The sequence below is a fragment of the Phyllobates terribilis genome, unplaced genomic scaffold, assembly GCF_046119375.1.
Source record: "Phyllobates terribilis strain yellow unplaced genomic scaffold, ASM4611937v1 Scaffold_11__3_contigs__length_659146591, whole genome shotgun sequence".
Classification (NCBI taxonomy): Eukaryota; Metazoa; Chordata; class Amphibia; order Anura; family Dendrobatidae; genus Phyllobates; species Phyllobates terribilis.
This window is the reverse complement of record NW_027362771.1, coordinates 427668986-427675594: the sequence shown is the minus strand read 5'-3', so window position 1 is coordinate 427675594 and position 6609 is coordinate 427668986. Positions and strand designations below refer to the sequence as shown.

General features: G+C 50.7%; 1 protein-coding gene across 15 annotated transcripts in view; it reads left to right on the top strand.

The window, feature by feature from the left end:
* The first annotated feature begins 904 nt into the window (after nucleotides 1–904).
* The window catches only part of PPIP5K1 (diphosphoinositol pentakisphosphate kinase 1), a 204372-nt gene continuing 198667 nt past the window's right edge, over nucleotides 905–6609 (top strand). For all 15 annotated transcript variants that reach the window (XR_012251298.1, XM_073653167.1, XM_073653162.1 and 12 more), the window contains exon 1: nucleotides 905–999. The gene's annotated coding sequence lies outside the window, so the exon portion shown is untranslated. The remainder of the gene's footprint in view (nucleotides 1000–6609) is intronic.

Below are 6609 nucleotides of genomic sequence, written 5' to 3'. Positions count from 1 at the left end.
GGTACATGCCCCACCCATGAATATGCCCCCCCCTAATCCTGGTATATGCTCCCCCATACTTGTATATGGGCAGCTGTTCATCGTATAGTAAAAACAAACAAGCATAACAAGCGATGGGGGCGTATGACGTCACTGCCATGCGCCCAGTCGCCTGTACGCTGACGCCGGCAGCGTGTATTGTGGTGCACGGGCCTGGTTTGGGTTTGTGCGCTGCAATACACTTCAGCTAGATGTGCGTTCTCTGACACACATCTAGCTGAAGTAGGGGCTGGCATCGGCGACCTCAGAGTCCTCGCCTGCCGGGCCCGGTCCATGAGCGCTAGTGCTGCGGCGATGGCAACCGTGCCATAGGTCCGCTAGCACTGCAATAGACTGTTGTTCTGCCTGTGTCTCCGCTGTAGCATTCTGTTCACCTGCTTACATCACCAAGTGTTATTGGTACAGGACGGTGAAATACCAGTGTAATGAGCCACGACTGTGAGACATAGGATAATTCAGTCTGCAGAAATGGCTGTTGAGCCAAGGCAGTCTGAGCCATAGCACAGAACTCTCCATTTGTCTTTGCAAGTTGTGGGCAAGATGCGCTATGTACACACTAGCATCGACCAAGAGCTGGGCCTGATCCCTCTGTTTACATTTTGGGACAAACCGCGCTCCGTACACTGTCATTGCTGACGGCTATATAAAATACACCCGAGATATGATCTCTAAAAACCCACACTCAGCGTATCATGTACAGCCGCACATCTGCCCGGGTAGCGCGACCTCCGGAGCATGCGCACTGTGCCACCAGCTACAGGTCGTAAGCTTAGGTTGCAAGGCGCACGGTGCAGCTGAACACGCTAGGTTCTTGTCATGCCTCTTCTGGCCTCTCATTGGTAGATTCTGGGAGATGTCGTGCTTTCTATTGGCTGCTGTTTCTTGTTCGTGTCATAGTATTGGCTGCTGTGTCTTGTCCGTCTCATAGTCGGGTTAGGCTGGTGCAGGCGGAGGAGGCAGGTCAGTGAATGTAGGCGATAGCCGGTGTAAATAACAATAATAACGCTATAGGTGGCAGTGCCCTGTGGGCGCAGTGTGGCGGCCGGTGACGGGTGCAGGGTTGAACCCCCCGGCTGCACCGTGCATGAGTTCATGTCATATAAGTCAGGACCCCATATAAACAGGCTGTGCTGTGCGCCTATTTATAGAGGAAGCCTTCTACTCCGGCTCTCTGCAGCCTTGTGCTGTGCAGTGCGCCCCCCGGGGGTCTCCCACTGGGACTGCCCACTATCCGGGCTGTCAGTTGCTCCAGCCGATCCAATCACTTCTAGAGTCTTAGATTTGCTGTGATTTGTCCTATTTGTGTTTCACTTCATCTTCCCTGCTTGCTGTCAGTGAATGGATGCAGCACTGCTGCTTGATGTATCATCTCTGCTTGCTGTCAGTGAATGGAGGCAGCACTGCTGCTTGATGTATCATCTCTGCTTGCTGTCAGTGAATGGAGGCAGCACTGCTGCTTGATGTATCATCTCTGCTTGCTGTCAGTGAATGGAGGCAGCACTGCTGCTTGATGTATCATCTCTGCTTGCTGTCAGTGAATGGAGGCAGCACTGCTGCTTGATGTATCATCTCTGCTTGCTGTCAGTGAATGGAGGCAGCACTGCTTCTTGATGTCTCATCTCTGCTTGCTGTCAGTGAATGGAGGCAGCACTGCTGCTTGATGTCTCATCTCTGCTTGCTGTCAGTGAATGGAGGCAGCACTGCTGCTTGATGTCTCATCTCTGCTTGCTGTCAGTGAATGGAGGCAGCACTGCTGCTTGCTGGCTCATCTCTGCTTGTTGACAGTGAATGGAGGCAGCACTGCTGCTTGATGGCTCATCTCTACTTGCTGTCAGTGAATGGAGGCAGCACTGCTGCTTGATGGCTCATCTCTGCTTGCTGTCAGTGAATGGAGGCAGCACTGCTGCTTGATGTCTCATCTCTGCTTGTTGTCAGTGAATGGAGGCAGCACTGCTGCTTGATGTCTCATCTCTGCTTGTTGTCAGTGAATGGAGGCAGCACTGCTGCTTGCTGGCTCATCTCTTTGTTGTCAGTGAATGGAGGCAGCACTGCTGCTTGCTGGCTCATCTCTATTTGTTGTCAGTGAATGGAGGCAGCACTGCTGCTTGCTGGCTCATCTCTGCTTGTTGACAGTGAATGGAGGCAGCACTGCTGCTTGCTGTCAGTGAATGGAAGCAGTGTCTTGGTGGCTGTTCACACAGCAGTACGCCCATGACTCCTGGGGAAATCAATGTGCCCCCAATGGAGCCATTGAGTTTAATGACGCAAACAGAATCCACAGTCTGAACAGATGGACAGCGCTAAAAAGGAGCACCAATCCAGAGTATGAAATCTCCTTTACAGTTGTGTCCATCTTTCGAGATAGGCACAATAATGTACAGGTACTTAATTCTGGCTGCAATAACCCTACAGGCAATATTTGCATAAAACTATTTAAAGGGAATCTGTCACCCCCTGAGACTTTTCAGACCGCTAATATGGGCATACAGGTGATAGAAATGTGAATCTATACTTACCTGTATGGCCCATATTAGAGCAGCAGGGGACTTGTGCGCAGGCATCGGTGAGTCACTCTGCCTTCCCAGCGCCTGCGCACAAGTTCCCTGCTGCAAAACACTACACTGACGGCAGGGAGAAGAGCGCCGTCCGTACAGAGGAAACATCGCAGGCGCAGGATCCGGCCGGGAACTGCATATCACAGGGCCCTGTGACGTGCAGGGGAGGTGGGGTGAGTATGGAAATAGGGCTAGTAGGCGGGGATTTCTTGGCGTCCGGGGGACGCGAAGCTTCGCTTTTTTATTTAAATAATTTCTGCTATTACACAGCAATCAGACCGCTAATATGCACCATACAGGTAAGTATAGATTCACATTTCTATAACCTGTATGCCCATATTAGTGGTCTTAAAAGTCCCAGGGGGTGACAGATTCCCTTTAAGGTTTGTCTCATCTTTGGCAGCAGTGCACAGCTCCCTTACCTCCGGCTTCTCTCTTGGTTTGGAAAGGTGATTGGGGCTAGGGGGTCAGTGCGCTCTTTTTTGATTGACAGTTCAGACCCGCAGTATCATTGTGCCACTGGCAGCCCAAACTGTACACTCAGAATTCACTGACTGAGGACCTTCAACTCTCCAATATAAATTCCACTATTTCAAAAATTTTACTGACTGTACACTCCCATGTTCCTATATTGGGCAGTCTTGTATCAGAATAGCAGGGACACTGACGCTGACGGGGCTTGGGAACTAACAGTATGCTCCAGGTATCTTCCCAACTCTAGTGTAGTGCTTACAAACTCCATCGCAAAGAGCCTGCAAGCACTGTGCATGCACAGCCTCTGCTGATAGACTGGCAGTATCCGGTAACCTGGGCAATGAGCGGTGAACAATAGATAAAAATCCTTTTCATTCTTTAGAACTTTTAATTGCAATATACTTGTTAAGTTTCTTGTTTTTCCAAGCACTGCAATTTTAACCATAAAATGGGTTGTCCCCTTTCAAGAAATTTTCGTCACTTGGCATACTTTGGTATAGAAAAACCTGACCATGCAATATGTGTCTGGCATTGGCTGCAGTGATGACATCACTTCAACAGCCTGACGGCTAATCGGTCAGCTCAGCGTCTCTGCTAGGGAAGACGGAACAACCTCACTCAGCCACTGAGCACACTCGCTGCTGCGCTGATAAAAGGAGCTTTACTTATCCCTGGAGTCTGCCCTCTGCTCCAGCGCTGACTCTTCAGCTAAGCAGTGGTCTTAGCGGTCATGTCATGACCTACCGTCTAGTGGAGACTGTCAGACCAGCAGTGCTGGAGTGAAGGGCAGATTCTAGGGGAAAGTATGGCCTTTTTATTTTTTTATTAGAATGACTTCCCATTGGTAACTTTTAATTTTTTTTTTTTAACGGCCTTCAGCTTGATCTTGAGCCATGTCGACTTGATGAATGAACGATATATAGGAAGATCCATCTTGTCCAAGCCTAGATAGGTCCACCAGGGTTTTTCCTGCTGTTATCTTGATCGTATCAAATCATCGGGTTGCTGGTCTTCCTCTTCTCCTTGTACCATCTATTCTGCCGACCATGGTGTCCTTCTCCAGTGATTGCTCTCCTCGTATGATTAGTCCAAAGTTGGCAAGTTGTAGCTTGGTGATCCTTGCTTTGAGTGACATGTCTGGCTTCATTTGTTCCAAAATTGATTTGTTCTTGCCATCCATGATATAATATCCTTCTCCAGCACCACATTTCGAAGGTGTCAATTCTTTTGTGTTTCTTTATCGTCCAGGTTTCGCATCCATATGTTACCACAGAAAAGACCAAACTATGTACAAGCCGTGTCTTTGTCACCAGTGAAATGTTCTTCTCTTTGAAGATCTTGTCCAGTGACTTCATTGTTGATTTGACCATTAGTGTTGAGCCACCCCCGTAGTGTTCGAGTTCGGTTCGGTTCGTCGAACACCGTTAAAACCAATGGCAGGCAAACAAAAACACATAGAAACACATAGAAAACACCTTCAAAGGTGTCCAAAAGCTGACAAACTGCTCAGAAGACATAACTAACACATGGAAAAGTGACAAGTACATATAGTCATGCGAAAAGAAAAGAGGTGGAGGAGTAAAAAGAGGGGGAGACACAGATATAGGCATGTCATGCCCTTCTAAAATCCAAAATGTGAGAAGCCGACACGGCCAGTCCGTTCCTGCCCGTGCCACCTCAGTTTGTGCCAGAGCCGCGGTGGACCCTGACGGCCAGCCCCCCTCTCCCAATACTGGTGCCTGTCCGCTGGTGGGTCGAGCGAGCCCCCCTGTGGTGGAGGCAGCTCTAAGCTTTTTAATTTAAATTGTCTCTCTAATTTGAATGAATACACTTTAAATCCTTTTACAAGGATCTATTGAAGGGCAAGTCTCATGCCAGCAGCCGCGTAATTCCAGCTCCAGTAGTGTCCACTAAAGCTGCTGCAGTTAAAAAGCTTTTATAAGGATCGAGCTCGGCTGTCCACCGCAAGGCGTCCTACCGCCAGTCCCAGCCCCTATGCCTTGGGGTGCCTCCTGATGCTCTTCACTGAGTATCCCGTGGTCCCGAAGCATTTCCTTTGAAAAAATTAAGTGTCCAAACTACAGGTGGTGTACCTTGCTTAACAGCCGGGATAATCCGCTGACTAGCAGACACTGCTACTAGGCACAAAGTATTTCCTGGGCTAGATGCAGTTAAAAATTTGTAATTAGATACTCTCGTTGGATGCTGAGAAAGCATTCCATAGAGTCTCCTGGCACGCCATATATTATTCTCTTAAAAACCTTGGGGTAGGGGTCTAGGGGACCCTTTTATAGCCAAAATCACGGCCCTGTATCGCAATGCGTCACCTAGGCTGAAGATAAATGGAACTGTAGCACCCCATGGGCTCGGTTGCTGCAGAGGTATTGCACCTCACCCAGAGGTGTGATATCTCACTCTCAGGTAAGGATGGAGTGTGGATCAGGACCCTGACACCTGCATGCATTACACCACATTGCCGTGGGGCAGGGCGACCAATATGCCCCTGAGATGGGCACGACAGTCCCTGTCCCTGGCTGGAGTGGGGGGAGGGAACACAGAGGAAGGGGAACCCTGTAGTGCAGGAGCAGGGAGGAAGCAGTTCCTGGGTGCATTGAGAAGGGAGTATAAAAGGTGGGCACCATCTTAGTTCAGTGCAGAGAAGTCTGAGCAGAAGTGACAGGGAGCAAGGGCTCTGCATTAGCTCTGCTCCAGAGGCGTGCCTAGTAACAGAGGCCCAGGCCTGGAAGAGGGAGAAGGAAGGAAGAGGAGCGGAGAAGGCTCCAGGAACGAGGAACGAAGGGATCCCAGGGGTGTGGACGGGCGAGTCGCCACCGCACGCCCGAATCCACCTGCGTGGAGGGGTCAGGCCAAAGGGGGAGACCGGTCCCCGAAACTAGTGGAGGCGGGAAACGACCCTCAGCTAGAAACCGGAGGCTGTGACATTTTATGTGGCGCAGCCCCTCGCTACACCCGCTAGGAGGGCATCACATAGGGTCAGGGAAACTGGCGCCAAGTTTACCAAGAGGAGGCCCGAGGCAGCCGGACAGAAGGATTGGTAAGAAAGGCCAGACAAAGGACACACAAAGGGGGTCCTGTGAAGCGCTCCAAAGTTATCTGGGAGTTGTCTGAGCCCCTCACCTGGTGAGCACAGTACGACGTGGGCAGCCGTTACCTGCAGAAGTGGTCTGGATAATAAGAACTGTGAGTAAAGGCCCTGGACTGCATCACTGACTCCGTGTCGTTACTGCTGCTGCCCTGCACCATCACCCCCATCCTCCGCATACACTGCCCTGAGGCTATACTCCTCCCGTGGGGAGTTATGCTACGCTCTGCTGCACCCACAACACCAGCCTCAGCGGTCTGCCCTGCAGCAGCGGTTCACTCTGACCGCAGTCCACGGGTGGCGTAGTCGGACATTTAAACATCAAAACCACATAAATAGTTCCGCCACTGGTTTGACCGCCCTGTGCCACGGAACCGGGTCGCCGCCACGGAGAATACAACCACCAGCATCCACCAAAAAGGGTCCGGCTCCGGATGT